Source organism: Lepidochelys kempii, unplaced genomic scaffold (genome assembly GCF_965140265.1).
Source record: "Lepidochelys kempii isolate rLepKem1 unplaced genomic scaffold, rLepKem1.hap2 scaffold_37, whole genome shotgun sequence".
Taxonomy (NCBI): domain Eukaryota; kingdom Metazoa; phylum Chordata; order Testudines; family Cheloniidae; genus Lepidochelys; species Lepidochelys kempii.
The window spans coordinates 799,821-820,199 of NW_027333638.1; the positions used below are offsets into that span (position 1 = coordinate 799,821).

The following is a 20,379-nucleotide window of genomic DNA, read 5'->3' on the forward strand; positions in this document are numbered from 1 at the left end:
GGAAGTCTGTAAGTTTGCCTGAAAGGGGATTGTGTAGGAATCCGCCGGATGGGCCAGAGGTGATTCTGGATGTAAGGGAGACCCAGAAAGAGTCTGTTGTTGCTCAGGAAAGTGTTCCTCCAGAGGAAGCCCTCGGTGAAGAGGGTAAGGGCAGAATTTCTGGGAGGGGTGAATTGTTGCATAGAAAAGCCCTAGGAAAAGGAATCCTCATGGAGTCTTTGCAAGCAGTTTACTGCCACTGACGGGTGTGAAAGTGATTTAATCAAGAAAGTTTCAGTTCCTAACAGCCAGAAATTTTCTGTTGTGAATGGATCCACTGACTGTCCTGTTGAAAGACCCAGTGTGGATAGCTTTGAGAAGGTCTCAGATGAAGTGAAAGCTGTTAAGAAAGTTAAACAGTCCCATAACCAAGTGGCTGTGTTTGGCCAGCTTGTTGGGGAGAAGACCCATTCCCAGTTTGACCCCCTGGGGTTTGGGGTGGCCAAAGGGCATGGGCCACAGAAACCTTCCCACATGTGGCCTGCGAGTGCTATCGATCACCACCGACCTAAGGGAGGGCGTGAAACTGGAAGGGCCTGGTGTAACTCCTACCGAGGAATGGGAGAGATGCTGGGGCACCCATGGGAACGTTGGTGGCTTCAAACTTCCCCAGGTCACCGGCTAAAGTGACCCCTCTCAGTTCGATCTCGAAGGGGGGAGAGATGTGACAAAGTGGGACTGTTCTTAATGTTTCCTCTGAATAGTGTGGGGGTGCCTCAGTTTCCCCTATGAAGTTTTTAAGTATCTAGGTGGTGCGATAAGGGTGTATGACCATTGCAGAGCCCTAGAGGGCATGTGTGTGCAGGAGTCTGGACACAGAGAATGGCCGACACCCTGTTTCCTGGCCACTGATGGCCTGGGCCCTTCCCCCCTGCAAGGTGAGAGCTGAAGGGTTGGAGAACAAAGGAATCCGGTGACCTCCTGGCCCGGGAAAGGAACAAAGCCCAGAGGAGGAGGGGCTGGAGGGAGTTGGAGTGAAGTGCAGGCGTGGTTGTCTGGCTCACTGCCCCCAAAATGGCCCAAGCTGTGGGGTCCTGTTCTCTGCACCTGCAAGCTCTGTTTTAGACCATGTTCCTGTCATCTAATAAACCTCTGTTTTACTGGCTGGCTGAGAGTCCCGTCTGACTGCGGAGTTGGGGGGCAGGACCCTCTGGCTTCCCCAGGAGCCCCGCCTGAGTGGACACGCTGTGAGAAGCGGACGGAGGGGCAGAGGATGCTGAATGGTCCGAGGTCAGACCCAGGAAGGTGGAAGCTGGGTGAGCTGTGTGTCCTGCAGACAGGCTGCTCACAGAAAGGAGACTTCCCCAGAGTCCTGCCCAGCTTCATGGGGAGCACTTCCAGAGCATCGCCCAGGGACTCCGTGACAACCTCCTATCAACAACTGCTCTAAAATCCCTCTCATTTTCCACTTTCCTCTCTATAATTTGCATAAATGGATCCAAAATCCCTCAGATTTCCAACCTTTCTCTTTCATTTCTGAACACTGATCTCAAATCTCAGTTTTCCCTCTTACGATGTCATCATCAAATGTCAATTAAAAATCCTCTTGGGTTAGGGGCTGTTCCCCATGTCTCTAAATCCTAGCAACTTGTCCTTCTTTGGGGGGGACCTGTCGCCCTGAGAGCTTCTCCATCCTGGTTGGGAAATTAACCCCCCTGCAACAATGATCATCTTTCCCTCGCCTTTGAGAATCATTTGTTCCCTCCTTTCTCTCTGTTAAAAATGTTTGCTGATAAAAGAGACTAGCCATAGATTCAATACCCATCAAAGCCAGGGGCCTCCCCCTGTTTGGGGGATGGGTGGTTCCCAGTTGGTAACAGGAGAGTTGGCTGGACCCTTTTCTTTTCTCCAGCTGGCACGGGATGAGGAGGTCCCTCTGAGTGCAGCGTGGTTCAGAAGTATCCCAAACCCCATGAGAAAAGGTCTCCATGAGGGGGGGCTTCCCGCAGTGCAAAGCTGTAGCCAACTCTGGGGTGGATCCACGGTGGCCATTATTTGCTCGTGACAGAGTATGGAAATTTCTTACTTATTTTAGCCCTCCATGGCTTCCCTTCTCCTGTTAAAGAGGCGTCCCCCCGGGCTCCCTCTGCCTGTGTGACTGGCCAGCAGGGGGTGGTGATAACTTTCTATCCACTTACCAGACACTGTGAGGGAACACTGTTGCTGGGGGGTGCATGTCTGTGCGGGGAGATTGCAGCGGGAGCTGAAGGGGCATTGTGGTAGGGGGAGGCCTCTGGGTGGCTGGGCAGGGGGGACCCTAGTCAGGTTGGTGGGTTCTGGAGGGTTTGGGGTTTTGGGGGATAGCTCTGATGTGCCCAGCCCTAAGGCTATGGGTCCTGGAGGTGGGTATGGCTGGGGGTCTGTTGGCTGCAGACCAGTGGGGGTGGGGGTCTCTTGGGCAGGTGGGGCAGGGGATTAGATGCTGCCTGGTGCTGTGCCAGGGGCTCTGTCTGGGATTGCCCAGCTGGCTCCTGGGACCATTGCCATGCCCAGTGCACAGAGCTGTGGTGGGGCGGTCCCTGGCGCAGAGTGAGGGGTCCTCCTGTAAAGCGTCAGGGGGTCCTGCTGGGAGGAGGAGGGGGTCCCAGGCAAATGGGCTGGCAGATCCTGTTGGAGGGCAGGTGGGGGTCCTAGGCAGGCAATGGGGAAATCCCAGGCAGGCAGTGAAGGACTATAAAATGACTCTACACAAACAGCCCCCCACCCCATTTCTCCTGCCATTTGCAGGAGCAAATCCAGCCATGGGGGAGCAAACAACCCAGGAATGAGAGTTTCCGAGCAGACAGGCATGGAGAGGGCACAGGGAAAAGGAGATAGAGACTGACAGGGTCCGTGGGATAAAAGAGTTTTGAAAGAGATTTCCAGCTCTCTCATCTGCCCAGACAGATGTATTACTGCACTGTGGGGAGAATCACTTTCCTGTGGACAAGACGAGGATCAGACAGAGGAAAACCCAGTTCCTGACTCCATGTCCCTCCTGCTGGGGTGTGGCTGCCGTGGGGTCAGTGTCAGAGGGATTACAGATGACACAACTCCTCACTGCTCCGGATTGCCCCGTGCATGGGACAATGGCCTCGGTTGCTGGTGAAAATCCTTGAGACCTGGAGAGTTGCTCCCCCCATCCCCATGTGCACTAACCACAATCTACCTTCTCTGCAGACTTGGTTTTTTGAGTCCCTCATTCCTGAAGTCACATGACCCCGATTCTTATTTTTCACATTCTGCTTTTCTAGACTATTTAGAGTCTGTTGCTTCTGAATGATAGTTTCTAATTTCCCAGTGTTCTCCACAGCCAGGGATTTTCCTACTCCCTCCCATTGCACTGGACTCACTAGGTTCCCTGGTATTTCAGAATGGCCACACTGGGACAGACCAAAGGTCCATCTAGCCCAGTGTCCTGTCTTCCGACAGTGACCAGCGCTGGGTGTCCCAGAGGGAATGAAGAGAACAGGGAATCATGAAGTGATTCATCTCCTGTCACCCATTCACAGCTTATGACAAACAGAAGTTAGGGACACCATCCCTGCCCATCCTGGCTAATAACCATTCACGGACCTGTCCTCGATAGATTTCTCATGATGTTTTTTGTAACCCTATTATAATCTTGGCCTTCACAACGTCCTCTGGCAAGGAGTTCCCCAGGTTGACTGTGCGTTGTGTGAAGAAATACTTCCTTTTGTTTCTTATAAACCTGCTAGCTATTAATTTGATTGGGTGATTCCTAGTCCTTGTGTTCTGAGAAGGAGTAAATGACACTTCCTTCTTTACTTTCTCCACAGCAGACATGCTTTTATAGACCTCTCTCATATGCCCTCTTGTCTCTTTTCCAAGCTGAAAAGTCCCAGTCTTACATATCTCTCCTCATACAGAAGCTGTTTCATACTCCTAGTCCGGGTTTTTTTGCCCTTTTCTGAACCTTTTCTAATTGCAATGTATCTTTCTTGAGATGGGCCGACCACATCCGCACACAATATTCAAGATGTGGGCGTACCATGGATTTATATAGAGGCAAGTTATGTACTGTCTTATTATCTGTCCCTTTCTTAATGATTCCCAACACCCTGTTTGCTTTTTGACTGCCTCTGCACCCTGAGTGGATGTTTTCAGAGAACTATCAACAATGACTCCAAGATCCCTCTCTTGAGTGGAAACAGCTAATGTAGACCCCATCATTTTATATGTATAGTTGGGATTATGTTTTCCAATGGGCTGCACTAGGTGCTATCCTGACATCTAGGACTGCTGAGATCCTGCATTCAGTGATATCCCTGCCCTTCCTGTTCCCTTTCTCCACTGAACCCCACCAGCCCATTCTTAGTGTTCCCAGCTTCCCCAGGACTCTCTCATTGTGTCTGGACCTCTCTCTCTCTCTGCAAGAAGCAGTTCCAGGGAGACTTGTCCTCTGTCTGGAGTCTTCAACTTCCTGGACATGGATTTACTTTCTCTGTGTTTTAGAAGATGCTTTGAAATTGAGTGTCTGTGACATTAACCACAGTGCAATCTTGACTGGTTGAACAGCTGTTTCCCCTCAGTTGCCCAAGCTGGGGTGGCTTTTACACTGCTTTACTGTGAGAACAGCCACTCCTGGGCAGTTAACACCCAGTCTCCAGCATGTAACTCGCTGCCAGCTACACAGTATTGAGCGCTGTTAGTCAGCGACTCACGAATTACAGTGCACCACAGGAGAACCCCAGAAAATTCTCTGGTCCCGGACTTTTGTGCATCTTTCACTGTCCAGCACACTACTGAACAACTCAAGGTCATATGAAGTCTGTCATTTCATCAGTGGAAAATGACACGTGCCAGCCTTGTTATCCCAAAAGGATTTTCCAACACACTTTAATCCCAACACACTGGTTAGATGAAACAATAAAATGAGATGGCTAACTACCGGCAAAAAAACCATATTAATTGACTACAGGTAATGAGGTATAAAAGCCAGAATTGTTTACAAAAGAAATGCAAGATAAAACCCAAACTAACATCTAAGTTAACAAGCTAAAACGGGTACAAAGCAAATGTTTCTCTCACTATATCCTGAGGCAGGCTGGCTGTCCTTTCAGCCAGAAGTCCCCCTAATTCGCCCCTGCTGCCAAGTTCAGTTTCTTCAGGAGCTGTCATGAGCAGAGGAAAAGGGGGAGAGAGAGAGTCTCAAGCATTTTCCTCCCCTCTTTTTATAATTCAGTCCTTTGTACGACAAACAACTTCAGTTCTCAGCTGAGTCCTGGTGACCGGCTGTCTGTTGTAGCTATGAGCTTCAAGTGGTCCCTGTGAAGGAATGTAAATGTCTTCTTCACACCTTCCCCCTCCTGGAGAATGGCAATTTGACCAGCTGCTTGACTTGCTGTCTCTGAGGAACTGGTCTGAGGGTGTTCCACAGAATTGTAACTTTTTCACTAATAGGATACAGTAAAATCTCATAATTTTACATAGTGTTGCTACACATATTTTAACAGGAGGATAATATTCTGTAGATTATGCATTTTCAAATGATACCTCAAAGAAGCCATACTATGTAAATAATTGATCATAGTTTTCTAGAAGAGTGAACATAGGGGTTGTGACAGGGTCAGGCCAGATGGCTAAGTAGGTCCCTTTTCCTTGGGTAAAGTAACAGAACAATCAGGAACCTTCTGGAGACCAGTAAGACAGGCTGATCCGAACACCTGCAACCAATCAAGAAGCTACTTGAATCAATTGAGGCAGGTAATCAGGGCACCTGGGTTTTAAAAAGGAGCTCACCTCAGTTAGTGAGGTGCGTGTGAGGAGCTGGGAGCAAGGGGCGCGAGGAGCTGAGAGTGAGAACACGGACTGTTGGAGGACTGAGGAGTACAAGCATTATCAGACACCAGGAGGAAGGTCCCATGGTGAGGATAAAGAAGGGGTTGGGAGGAGGCCATGGGGAAGTAGCCCAGGGAGTTGTCGCTGTCGCAGAGCTGTTCCAGGAGGCACTCTAGACAGGTGCATTCCACAGGGCCCTGGGCTGGAGCCCGGAGCAGAGGGTGGGCCCGGGTTCCCCCCAAATCCTCCCAACTCCTGGTCAGACACAGGAGTCGTTGGCCTGGACTCTGGGTTCAGAAAAACGGCCAAGCTGAGGGCTGCCGGGAAGCTCCAAGGCGAGCAAATCCGCCAATAAGCGCAAGACCCACCAAGGTAGAGCAGGAACTTCGTCACAGGGTACAGACTGTGCCTGTCTGTGTGTGTCCCCAGCAGATATGTGGGTATTTCAATCCCTCATAAGCAGAGTGCTCAGCATCTTCAGGGACCCAGGGAGCTGGTCCTGGGAATTCACTTGTTTACTAGGCGTGACACTGTAGGGAATTGTGAGACACTTCAATAATAATAATTAATAATAAAATACCAATATGATGAAATTGCAATGAATCATGCTAGATATGCCGTGTAAGGTGTCAGTGAAAATGCTATCATTTTCCCAGTATGACAGACCCTGAGAGCTCCCTGCAAAGGTGAGGAAACATGAAACCAACTCAGAATCTGTAAGTGCCTGAAGGAAACATCTGGGATGCCCTACGAAGCCCTTGGGAGGTCACTCAGTTCATTATTGTCCCTAGCAGGGGTCATAACCTCAGGGTAACTATAGCTCATGGCTTCCTGTAGATCCGAGCAGACATCAGGCAGTAGCTTCCTCCCTTCCCCCCATGAATTTGATGGGATGTGAAGGCTGAATTGATCCCCTCCTCTCTCCCAGTTAGGGGAAGTGTTTGGAGGAGTTCAGTTCCTGTTTTTATTTGACCTCTCTCCAGCACTTTTTTTCGTTGGCCTTCCCCTTTCCATCCCTGTTTGAGGTTTCTGTCTCTACCGCAGCAGGTGATGCGATGGCATGTGAGAAAGAGGAGCAGAATTCTCAGTAGGAAGATGCTGGGCAAGTGGATAAACACAGAGCATTATCACAAAGATCGGAAAGGAACGTGTCCAGGAGTCATGAGCAGGGAAAATCCTGTGAGATTCAGCACAGACCAGAGAGAGAGCAGGAAAATCGGCCAAGGGATAAAGTGGGTAAATTAATTTCCTGTCGGGGAACTCAGAAGGAGCTCAAGGAAAGCACAACACAGCAGGAAATCCTCAGGGGAAAGACAAAAAATGCATGCACTGAGTGTGGGAAAAACATATATGACCAGTCAGCCCTTATAAAGCATCAGAGAATCCACGCAGGAGAGAGGCCCTATGAATGCCGTGAGTGTGAGAACCTTCAATCGCAGCTCAAACCTTGTTACCCATCAGAGAACCACACAGGGGAGAGGCCCTATGAATGCCGTGAGTGTGGGAAAACCTTCTCTTGGCAGTCAGCCCATGTTAGCCATCCAAGAATCTGCACAGGAGATCAACACCATAAAAACCTCTAGGGCTATCCGTACTTTTTTTTCTTTAATACTTTTCCTGATTCCCACATAGTAACTTTTAAAGTTGTTTGAACTGTTTGCAGCACCGTTATCCCTCAGCGTGTCCAAATGAGTGGCCCATTTTTGCCTTTTGCAGTTCACCCTGTTTTGAGGTGGACCCATTTGTCCTTCCTATCTACTCCATTGTCTCAGGAATAATTTGAGTGTGCCCTTCCTATCAGGAACCAGGGAGCATCACATCTATACCATTCCTCCTATTGCAAAATTATTGTTCGGAATCACCAATGGTTCAGATTATATCATTGCCAGTTGTTCTCACGTTGCTCTGGGTTGTGCTGAAGAGCAGTTATATTGGGAACTTTCCCAATTATATTTAAAGGAAGAGGAGCAGGGGCAGGAAAAGAAGTGTCATTTCAGCCTCTGTGACACTGGAAGGAGATGGGGTGACTCAGAGATTCCCTCCTTCCCCATCACTCCAGACCTGTTAACTCTGCATGGCTCAGACAGGAGGGATCTTCATCACATTCTATCCCTCCACTTCTCAAAGTGTCACGTGATGAAGCGTTCTCAGCTGTCTGTGCTTGGAGACGATGCTTTGACTTCTTTAATCCTATATCAGAGTCGCTATGCCTGGAGATGAAAGTGTCAAAAACCTGGAAGGGGAATTCAGATGGATCCCAAGCACCGTGTGATCATTTGGAGTTTAAATCCCAGGTTCCATCAATTGGTAGAGCCACTTCTGGCAAGGGGGCTGTTTTGTCCCCCATTATGGGGGATGCTAGGTTACTAAAAAGTTTTTAAATAACCTAACTAATTCTATGGCATGGGGAATGGTCCCCTTCATGATGCAGATGTTGAGGAAATAGAAGTGGGTTTTTTATTGAATTTATCCTTTGTAGGTGCTAAAAAAAAGTGTATGAAATGAAATCAGTGTTGGAAATCTAATAGCTGCAGAAAAATAGCTAGTTTTGAATAGAAACTCCAGCTCTGATAACTAACAGGCCTGTATCCAGTCCCTTGCCTGGAATTGTGCCACCAAATTAAAGAAAAGCTGGGCATGTTTCAGGAAGCCATTCCTCACTAACACTGCTGAGATTTTGAGTGCTTTTGTAAAGGATTCTGAAGTGTACATTTACCCTAAGCAAGGCCAAGGATTTGGAAAGAACTGGGGTTGAATGAGTACACGCTCCGTTCTTGGTTTCCATCCCAGTAAAAGAAGCTATGGTGACCAAAGCCCCAAGGAAAATTGTTTGTTTGTACAACTCACTGATTACAGATCCAAAGCATGTCAGGGTTAGATTGAGAACAATCATCCTTCACCATTTGGATCCAAAGAGAGAGAGTGCTTCATAGGACATTCCCTCCTCGTGGATTCCAAACTTGGTGCCTGATCGGGTAATGTCAAAGTCAGCTTCAGGACTCACATAATTTGTCAGACCATTCTGTTTATTAGCAAACCACTTTGCCAGTGCACACAGATATGTGAGCCCCCTGCAAAGGCTCAAGCTAACTTATTTATACAGATAAGCCAATTTAACATAAGAGACAAAAGGAAGCAGAAACTGACAAATATACATACATATCTTACTTGCATACTAATGTTTACCAATCTCCCAGCTCAGTAGGAGCTCTAAGTTAATTAGTTTGAGGACCCATTGTCTCACACTCCTTAATGTTTCTCTTCTTGACAACTATATTTCAACAAACCCTTCAAGTAGCATTTCTTTAATGAATTATAATTTCAATATAATTCATTCTATTTTCACAGAAACAAGGACTTTCAGGCTGTGGAAATGATGGCAACCAATGAGGCAACGAACGTGTCCGGTTCCAATTTCAGACTTGCAGATACTCGCATGTTGAGTCCTGATTCTCTGGTTTTGTGTCTGATGCTCCGGCTTCACAATAAAGCTGATGTTGGCACAGCTGCCCCCGTGTAGCTGCACTGGTGTAGCATGCTATTACAGATGCTCTAAGCCAATGGGAGAGATCTCTCCCGTCGGACTTCATTAGTCCAGCCCCCTCAAGCTATATGTCCTGCTGACGTAGCGCTATCTACACAGGGCGTTAGGGCCGTGTAACTACATTGCTCAACTCTGGATTTTTCACACCCCTGAGCAATATAGTTATACCGATAAATGCCTTTAGTGTAGGACCGTTTTCTCTTGTGTTTTATGCATTTACATCCCTTCTCCTCTACCTCCTCCTACTTTGAAAGATTAAAAAGTGTGAAAAGAGAGATTTTTTTTTTCCTCGTGATGCAAACATTCCCACATAGGAGACCCCTTCCACCAACACACATGGCAGAAGAACCAGCGATATGTGAACTCAGAGAATTGGTTGGGACCTACGTTGGGACAAACCAGAACTAGAGCCAAGGTTCAGTTGTTGGCAACGGGGATTAAAAGAAAATGAACTCATATGACAAGAATTTGAGCTCTTTGAATATGTTATTGTTTCCAATGAAAATGAATTTATTGGTTAAAGAGTAGGAGACTAATTGTGTGATAATCTGAATCACTTTGTAAAACAAAGTGTCTTGTTTAGTGACAGCTGATCTTGAAAAGTTAATTTGCTTTAATTTACCCCCTGTAGTGTAAGGAGTTCTAGTAGAAAACCTCACTCTAATGGTTGGGGTGGAAGAATGTGTGTGAGAATGTATAAGTGAATATTGGCCCAGTATAGATTTTAAATTTTTGTGTTTCAAATAGAACTTATTTTGCTTAGTTTCAAAGTCTATTTCTAGTGAAAGCAAAATTATTCAAAGAGACAATTTGTAGAAGTTTTTCAAGTTCTTACACTTCCAGTGTTTGAAGTATAGACAGAGCCTGAGACAGACTGATTCCCTATGGGAAGTGAGTCATGACATGAATTCCAATTTTGACCCATTTCCCTATATGTGAGGGAGGTACTAGTATGGAGGGCTGGGCTAGCTGTCCGATCGCCTGGTTCCTCAACTGTAGCTACAGCTCTTCGTACCCATCCACCCAAAGACTGAGAGAAATGGAGAGTTCCAACCGTTGTTATTTTAGTATCTTATTGTTCCTTTCTCTGTTTTTTGTGCTGGCCTTTCTATTATATCAGGGTGTGAGGGTATAGCTCAGTGCATGTTGTGACAAAGATCTGTCCTTGTCTCTATGGGTCCCACGTTTCCTGGTGGATTTTGCTAGCCTCAGAGGCTCACTGTGACCCTCCACATAGCCCTTCTCTCTCTCTAGAGGCAAGGGCCACAGCTTACTGAGCCATCATAAGCCAGCAAGGGAGGTGAGGAGAAGCAACCCTCCCTCGCACAATCTCTGTTTCCCAGTATCCATGATTAATCAAGAAGGAGAGGGGAGGGGAGGGGGGAGCCCGGGCCTACCCTCTACTCTGGGCTCCAGCCCAGGGACCCTAATAGTAGCAGCTATGGTAGCTGACTTTTGGGAAATAGGACGTGTACAATTCCCTGGGCCGCTTCCCCACAGCAGCCCCCACTCAGTATCTCCTTTGCTGTTACCTCAGGGCCTCCTTCCTTGCACCTGATGTGGATTTGCACTGCTTGGTTCCTCCAACAGCACGGCTTCCTCCTACAGATCCTGACACATGCGCCTCACTGACGAACTGGGAGGCTTTTCACTAGTTCCAGCCAGGCCTTGATGGGCTTCACGTGTTCCAATCAACCTAGCTATCTCCACTGCTTTCTAGAAGGATCTTAATTGGCCCCAGGTGTCTTGATTAACCTGAAACAACTGCCGTTTGGTTACTATGGTACCAAGGATTTGTTTAGCCTGGGGCTAAAATACCTGTTCCTCACTACTTTACTATAGCCGTCTTGCCTTGCCCCGTCGCAATGTGTGACAAAAGCTTATTGGTGCCAATTGGCAAAGGGGTCACTGTCATTCACAAGCAACTCCTGTCTCAGACCTGACAAATTCACCACACCTGAGACCCAGAGCAGGGGTGGGGGAATCTTCCTTACAGTGGGGGGGCCACCGGCGTCCGAACTGTGACATCCCCATGACACCCCTTTCCCCCCAGCCCTCACTCACTCCGCCCCTTCTCCCTGATGCCACCCCCTCCCTCCCTCTGAGGCCACACCCACAGAACGCCTCTTCCCCCAAGGCTCCACCTTGTTCCCCCGTCCGTCGTCCGTTCTTAGGGCTGCTAAAAAGTGCTGGGCCCATGGCCCTCTAAACCCGCCTCGTCCTGAACCCTGACACACAGCCAGGCAGGCAGCAGTGTGTGTGAGTGTGTGTATGTGACAGAGACTGCTGGGCTGTGCTGAGCCAGTGCGGGAAGTGGGGGCTGATGTCGGGGCTGTCGCGCTCCCCCTGACTCAGGACTGGGGTGTCCCCTCTCCCCCTGACTCAGGACTGGGGTGTCCCCTCTCCCCCTGACTCAGGACTGGTTGCTTCCAGCAGCTGTCTGAACTTAGGGACAGCGTGCCAACACACTCACTCTTCCACAACACACACACTGTCCCCAACACACACACACACTCTTTGCCCACCACGCCCATGGCAGCTGAAAAGCAGCTGGCAATCGAGTCGGATGCCCATGGAACAATGGGATAGAGAAACCTGCCTCGTGTGGCTGCCCACGAGGCATTGCAAACCCTTCCCAAAGCACCCTGCGGCCAGTTGCACAGTGGGATAGCGTCCCACAATGCACTGCTCTCTGTGGCGATCCAAGAGCTGCTAGCCTGGATGCGCTCCGGTGACACAAGCAGCCTAGTGTGGACATGCAACAGCAGCTTAATTAAAACGCTTTAACTAAAGCAGCATAACTCTGTCGTATAGAGACGTAGCCTGGCTCCCACTGGGGCCAAGGATGCTCAGGCACTGAAACTGAAGAGCCACAACTTCCTCCGGGCAGGTGCCTCGTGGGAGGGGCAGAGAGGTGTGAGCGGTTCTCTGGGCAGGTGAGGGGAGGGGACAGACAGGAGTGTGTGGCAGGCTGGGCAGGTCTCATGGGAGGGCTCAGAGAAGTGTGGGTGGCGGGCAGAGTCTGTCTCAGGAGAGGGGGCAGAGAAGTGTGGGTGGCAGGCAGACCGTGGGGTAGGGAGCGGAGAGGCACAAGCAGCCGGCAGTGAGGCCTTGGGGGAGGAGAGGAGCGAGCGAAAGGTGGACCAGCAGGCCTCAGCCAAGGAGGCAGAGTGGGTGGGAAGAAGTCCCCCTGTTAATCCAGTGCTATCTACACTGGGATTAGGTTGGCATAATGGCATTGCTCAGGGGGGTTAAATTTTTTACCCCGCAAAGTAATGTCGTTACACTGACTTAATTTTGTAGCGCAGACTTGTCCAAAGAATCACACACACACCTTGGGAGCAAAACTTCACCTGCTTCTCTGCTTTACAGAATCCAACACAAGCAACGCTTGTCCGGCCGTGGGGGGCGTTGGCAGGGAGTCAGGTGTGGGCAGACACCATACGTTAGCCAGAGACGGGCACCATGGCTTAGCTGGCTAAAGCACCTGTCTTGTAAACAGGAGATCCTGGGTTCAACTCCCAGTGGTGCCTTGTTGAGTGGCTTTTGGGGCACCTGGTACTGGCTGCTTTCAGAAGACAAGATACAGAGATAGGTGGACCTTTGGTCTAGCCCAGTGATGCTGGTTTTGCTGTTTAAATTACACGCACAGGCACTGATGATAGAGTGACTGAAAGTTTGGGTGTTAAGAGCTGATAGGTCAGTGGTGCAGTCCCCTCGCAGATGACCCCCTCCCTCTGGGACAGGGGCAGGTCCGAGCTCTCACACCAAGTGGCTCATTGGGGCTGTGTTAGCCGACGGCCAAGGATGTTTGGTGAGGTGCCAGCTATGCCCGTTTATACCATCCGTGACTTTAACCGCTAGGACGCACTGTCCCTTCGCGGCGGGCAGCCCGGGCTAGGCTGACGGATGCCCCAAGGTCCTAACCACCCGTCACTTTAACTGCTAGAGCTCAGAGCTCCTTTGCAGCGGGCAGTCAATACTGACTGACAGGTGCCCCAATGGCAGCACTAAGAGCCTCTCCACACCCGTGACTTTAACTGCTAGAGCTCAGAGCTCCTTCGCAGCGGGCAGCCAGGATTGACTGACAGGTGCCCCAAGAGTTTGCCCCGTGGAGGCGGCACAACTCAACGCTAGGCTCTTAGTACTCTCACCTAATGGCCAGGCTTTAGAGCCAAAACGGCTGAGGTTCTTTAATTGTGTTGGCTGCTTTACAGTAAACCAGAGAAAACAAGTCAGGCTTATGCACAAATGGTTACCAAAATTTATTAAGCTAGATTCTAATCATGTGGTTACAAAATTGCTAGTGCCTACTTATTTAAATGTAGAGATGTTACACACACAAACAAGTTACAAAACTGAAGCCACAATCCCAAAGAAAGAAAACAAAGTATAGAGCTCTATTTCAAAATATATGTACACTAAAGATAGGAGATCAGGTGTGGGTGCTTCTTACCTTCCTTGCATCTCTCGATTCCAGCGGTGCAAAGCCAGGATCGGTCACTCAATTCCGCGGAAAGACGAATAAGGGACAAGGCGTAGGGACCCTCTTAGCTGCAGAAGCCTTGGGAGGCTGTCACTTATCTGACCAGCAGATAGATAGTGAAAAGCACTCAAGATTCATGGTGCTGTAGGTCCCCTACTTATACCTCTGTACTCCTTTATTCTCTTTCTCCTTTCTTATGCCAAATTGGGGCTGGTCTGTCGGGGTGACGCCAGCTTTCGCAAGAGTAGTTTACACTTGCAAGGGAGAGAAACAATAAGTTTCGACTACTGGACACTTCTTTTATCAGGGTAAATATTTTCCCACCTAGGATGTTGGTGTGTGTGCATCACGCTATTTAGTAGGGGCTAAGAGCCATGTCTGTCACAGGGCCTCTGCCTGCTGTGAGCTTAATCGTCCTATCTGTTCCCAGAGGCACATTGTAGCAGCACACCTGTGCTTTCACAGCTTCAAAGGCTGTGCTGGAATATATGTTAAGTGCCCTGTTCCGGCTTCCTCCTGTGTTTCCAGCAATGCTGGTCTGAGAGGCGGGGGGCTGGCTGTCTGGCTACATTCCACCCCCTGATGCACCACACTACATCCCAGATTGCAAGGTGGCGGTGATGCCAGCACCTCTTGCCCTCCTTGGGGAAATCTAGAAATACCCAACAACCAAATTAGAGGATGAGGGTTCGCGGAATTGGGTAGGATCCCTTTTTAGCTCTAGGTATCTGATTTGCGTGGAGGAAAGAGCAGTTTGAATCAAACGCTTCATAATACATAAAGTTACACAAAAAAACAATTACAATAATTAAAATGGTTAAAACAGTATTCACAACCGAATGTAAAAACGGGGAGAGGGAGAATCCCAAGTGTTGAGCTAACCATTGCATCCATGAGGTTTGTCCATTCTCAGCCACTGCATGTACTGGTACAAATTCAATTCCCAGTCCATTGGTTGAATCTAGCAAGGTGCACATCCAGCAATTTGTAGCACCAGCAGCTGAGGCGATGGTTTGGATTGCTCCCCGAAGAGGATGTTCTGGTATTGCCAAGGTGACTGGAGCCAACAGAAGGATCATGAGGGCTTGCAGGAACATATCTCTGGTGGGTCGTGTTCTAGCTAAAAAACGTATTTTAAAACCAAAAGCAAAAATTACACCTGCTATTATAAGTAATGGCAAATATATCAACAGTCCATAGTAGTCTCTAGTGATCAAACAGGTCTGCTGCATGGTCCATTTTGCTGACAGGTTAGCTGGCAGGTTGCTCAGAACCATGGGACCATTCCTGCAATAAATCACATGGTCAGCCGGTCTTGGATGCGATCCAAGCCTCTGTAATGGTTATTAGCCTTTTATCAGCATTTAAGGCACTCCATACACCTTTCTCTTTATAGGCGTGCAAAACGCAGGTAAAGTTTCCCAGGGCTGCGTGTTTAATCACAACAGTATCTCCGGGGGCATACTTGGAACTGTGCAGTGGTGTTCTGGCAGGGCAGATAGCTTTCCCTGTAGGGAAGAATCCCCTGCTGATTGGACTTCCTGTAGGAGTCTGTCTGTTGTTTAATCTCTGCACCACTTCGTCCAGTCTGTCTCCCCATGTGCCATCAGTAGGCTTCAAGTGATTCTTTAGCAACCCATTCCAGCGCTCGACCATGCCATTAGATTGAGGTCGATATGGAAGGTGGAAGGTCCATTGGACTCCATGGTTAAGGGTCCATTCCCTTACAAGTTTATTCTTAAAATGCGAACCATTATCTGATTGGATTTCTTGAGGCATTGGGACAATTGCTGTTAAGCGGTTTAGTCCCATAACTGTGGACAACCCTGTTGCCAATCGGGTTGGATATGCAAAACCAATCCCTGAAACAATTTCTACCCCAGTCAAGATGTATTTCCACCTCTGCCTTGTAGTGGGCAGTGGTCCGACATAGTCGACCTGCCAGGTTGCCCATAGTGTTTTTCCATCTCTTAGCCTGGCAAACCTTTGTCCTTCTGCTATATGTTTTCTAGTCTCAGCACAAATAGTGCAGGCTTGCACCAGGTCTCTAGCCTGTCTGTGGGTGATAGGCCACCCCCTGATATGTGCTTGCCGCACTAACTCATCACTTCCCGTGTGTCCTAAATTATCATGTAACCATGAATATAAGCGTTCCCATTCTACTTGTGTGGTAAAGAGCTGGGCACCTGCATCGGCTAAATCGTTTAACTGTGCAGCTGGGGTATTATTCCTCTGATGAGCTGAGACATGTCCTATAGACAGGGGTTCTTGCAGGCCATGCTGATATAACCACTGCCAGTATTCCAGTCCCCAGACTGGTTTACCTCCTATTTCCCAGTGGTTATTTTACCAGTTAGTGATCCACTGAGTGGCACCTGCCCATACCGCATAGGAGTCCGTATATACTGCGGTGGCTCCTGCTTCACAGGCCAGTTTAATTGCAGCCAATTCTGCAAGTTGTGCTGACCCATCAATTTCAGCAGTTAGGGGTGCTGCAGAGGGGTCTGCAGGCACTGCTGCAGCTTTTCCCTTCCATTTGCCTTTGACCAGCCTGGCACTGCCATCAGTGAACCACACTCCCTCAGGCTTAGAAGGATCAAATGGGGCAGCATCCTTAATGGGAGACTGCTGTGGAGGTAGGCGGTATTCATCAGGCATTCCTACTTTCCATAGGGATTCCTGAATCATAGTGGGGTTTTGTGCAGTGTCTGCACTCCCTACCCTGTGGTGTATGTAAAGTGCCCATCTTTGGATAGTCATCTTTTGTGCTACACCAGGTGGTAACTCTTTCCCTTCCAATATAGGTGTAATGATTGGAAGAGGAGTGTGAATTGTGATGTCCTTATCCTGAGTTAATTCCTCAGTTTCTCTCAAGGCTGTGTAAGCTGCCAGAAGGACCTTCTCATAAGGCATGTAGTTAGCCTGTGACCCTTGCCATGACTTGGAACCAAACTGAATTGGTCGTCTGGGAGCAGTGTCACTGTCTTGCCAGAGAGCATAAGACATTCCAGTGGCTCCCACAGTTAGGTACAAATGGAGTGGGGCTTCAGGATGTATGGGAGCCAGAGCCTGATAGGTGTGTATCTCCCCTATCAGTTGCCTGAGGGCTTCCTCATGGGCAGGAGCCCATTCCCAGGCAGCACTTTTCTTTAACAAATTGTACAATGGTCTGGCTATAATGGCAAAGCCAGGTCCATGTTTTCTCCAAAACCCCAGGGTTCCCAAAATCTGTCTCAATTGATCTTTACTTTCAGGGGAGGGTGCCTGATTTAGCTCTTGCACAGTGTCATTAGGCACAGACCTCCTACCTCCCATCCATACAGTACCTAAGAATTTTATCTCTTGGGAGGGACCTTGGCATTTCTCAGCTGGTAACTCTAAATTAAGGGCTTCTAGTGCTCCTTTGATTTGATTCATAGCCTCCTGTACCTCTTCTGAGGTTTTCCCACCTATTAAGATGTCATCAATGTATTGCACAGTTTGTACATTGGGTGGCAGTATAAGGTCATCTAGGACCTTTGCCAGTGCCCCATGGCAAATAGTGGGTGAGTGTTTAAACCCTTGTGGCCGTCGGCTAACACCAACCTCTCTGGGGCTCTTCCATTCTCCACAGGGACGTCTGTCTTCTCGCTCAGTGAGCAGTGGGAAAGGAGAAAACTCCAGAGAGGCTCCACCTCGCGCTCACATACGAGACCCTGAATTCTCTCTCAGTCGTCAAGGAGACACCTCGAGAAGGAGACTCCCTGCAGCAAAGCCCCGGGGGTCTCTGAGATCCCCCTGCCCTGCAGCCTGTCCTCCCTGGCCGTTGTCGTGGACTCTCTGTGAGGTCACCGCCTCCCAACCGCCTTTCACCAATCAGCTGAGTGCTGCAAAAGGCCCTTGTGATGTCACTGCCACCCCCACCCCTGCCCTGCAGGGCTCATGTCCTGCCCCGAGCCGGCTCCTCTGCGTGTTTGAGCTGCTCCCCCTGGCTCACCCCCACACACTCAGTGGTCGTGCAAGGGCTCACGCAGGCCACACGTGGAACCATCAGAGGATGCTCAATGTGCCGCACTCGGTTTTGCAGAGATTTGGAGACGTGAAGGCCAGAAGAGACTCTTAGATCATCTCATCTGGCCCCCTACACATCACAGGCCTCCTGCATGGCGCAGTAGCGAGTTTTGGACCAAAGCAGACTCCAGAAAGGCATCTCATCAAGGGATGGAGGAAGCACCACTTCCCTTGGGAGTCTGGAGGAAATTGATGCTGTGGGGGGCAGCTCTCCAACTCCACATTCTCCAGCCCATTCCCCTCTGATCCCACTCAGGGTGACCAAGAGAAACTGCACCATCTGCTCAAGAAACTCCCTGAAAAAGCACAAGAACAAATCTGCACAGACATGCCCCTGGAACCCCGACCAGGGATCTTCTATCTGCTACCCAAGATCCATAAACCCGGAAATCCTGGACACCCCATCATCTCAGGCATTGGCTCAGGGTGCTGGTCGCGCAGGGCCTGAGGAGAGAGTCGACACAGCCAGATACTCCTGCTGTCAGGATGCCAATGCCTGAGAGGATTTCATCTCAGTCTCTGACGAGGGGGTTCAGGCTCCAGTGCTCTGCTCTGTTTTCCCAGCCCTGTGCAGGGGGTTGTTTCCAGTTTCAGAAATGGGGCAATGTTCACACACTCCCAATGGGTCTTTGCATGAATCAGGCCCTAAGCCAGGGGCAGGCAAACTTTGGCCTGATGCCAGATCGGGTTTCAGAAATTGTATGGAGGGACAGTTAGGGGAGGCTGGGCCTCCTCAAACAGCAAGACATGGCCCGGCCCCCGCCCCCATCCAACCCCCGCTTCTCGCCCCCTGACGGCCACCCCGGGCCTCCGGCCCCATCCAACCCCTCTGTTCCCTGAGGGGCCCCAGATCCCCCAGCCCGTAACACCCCCCACCGCCCCATCCAACCTCCCCCCTCCTTCCTGCCTGCTCCCCAGGACCCCTGCCCCATCCAACTGCCCCTTCTCCCTGACCGCCCCGGGACCTCCTGCCCTCAGTCAACCCCCTGTTCCCCATCCTCTGACCGCCCCGACCAGCCCCAATGCCCCAGTGTTGCAGAGCCCCTCCACAATCCCCCCCTGCCCCTACCGTCCTCCTCTCCCCAAGCCAGGCTGCAGCCGCCCCACCCTACAGACCCCTCCCCTCCCTACAGCCCCCCACAGCCAAGCTGTGTCCCCCTGGGGGCAGCCATGGTGCTGCCCCTCCCAACTCAACCCAACCCAACAGCCACAGCCATGCCATTGACCCAAGTCCCCGATCCAACTACCCTATAGCCTCTCCCTCCCCCACATCCCTCCCAGACCCAGTCCCCATCCCGACAACCCAATCGCCCCCGTCCACAACTCCCTCTCCTCCTCCCACAGCACCAATCCATCCCCTACCCTCCCACAGCTCCCACCACACAGACCCCTCCACCTCCCAGCTGGGCCCCCTCCCTGCCCCCCGCCACCCCACCCACCCCGTCAGACACCCGCCCCCGCTGGTGCACCAGGGTTTCCCCAAGACCCACCAACAGCTGTGAATGGTGTGGGGGAGAAGGTGTTGGCATTTGGTTGTGTATTGGGATTATGTGTACGTGTCGAGGCTTGTGGGGGCTTTGTGCTGGGGGAGAAGCTGAACCCTGGTTCGGGGCCGGGGCTTCTCTGACTCGGGGTCCTATGAAGGGAGCCAGCCTGTCAGGCCGTGGCACAGGAGCCAGCAAACAGGGCTGTAAACAGGGGAGTCTGAGGGGGAGTTTGTCTTGTGGTGCTTGTTTGGGGTTTGTTGTTCCTGTGGGGGGTGGGATTTGGGTGTTTCCCAGGTGAACAGGATTTAGGTGGGAAGGCGATGACAGACACAGAGGCAGCGATGGGAGTGACTCATGTCGTGGAAGACACAATGGAGATGACTGGCTGTGGAAGCTGCCGCATGTCCATGATCCTGGAGGGGAGACCTGGTAAGAGTTTTGTCTGCATGAAATGCCATCTGCTCGAGCTGATGGAGGAGAAGATCTGAGGTTTGGAGATGCAGGTGGAAAGTCTGGTTGAGTTTAGAAAGGGGTTTGGGCAGATGATGGAGCAAAGACATGAGGTATCTGAAGGGAAAAGCTCAGACTTGCAGATGGAAGCAGGACTGAGGAATTCTGAGGGGAGACTGCTGGGTGAGGAAAGTGGTCAGTGAAAGCATGTGACTAAAAAAAAACCAGGCAGAGGAAAAGACGGGCTAGTGAAGGAGAAATAGAGTTCAGGAATAGTTTTTGAGAGTTGGAAAATGAAGAAGGGGCTCAACAGGTGGTCACTGAAGGTGGAGGGGCAAGGAGGAAGAGAAGAGCGGCTAGTCCTATAGAAAAAGGGGAAGAGTCAATGGAGACTACACCAAATATGAGCCCCAGGAGGATACAGGATGGGTTGAAGAGGATTAAAAGGGAGAATAGGAATGGAAAGAACTTGCAGCCAGAGGGAACAGGGGTAGACTGGAGAATAGCACCGTCAGCAGGGAAAGGCAGGGCTACGTGATCGG

The 20,379-nt window shown here is 50.1% G+C and overlaps 1 protein-coding gene and 1 non-coding gene across 2 annotated transcripts in view; one reads left to right on the top strand and one right to left on the bottom strand.

Annotated features, from left to right (window-relative positions):
• Positions 1–20,379, bottom strand: part of LOC140904590 (uncharacterized) — a 565,656-nt gene that overhangs the window by 477,539 nt on the left and 67,738 nt on the right.
• Positions 12,824–12,897, top strand: TRNAT-UGU (transfer RNA threonine (anticodon UGU)). The gene has a single exon. It is a non-coding gene; the product is annotated as a tRNA-Thr (tRNA).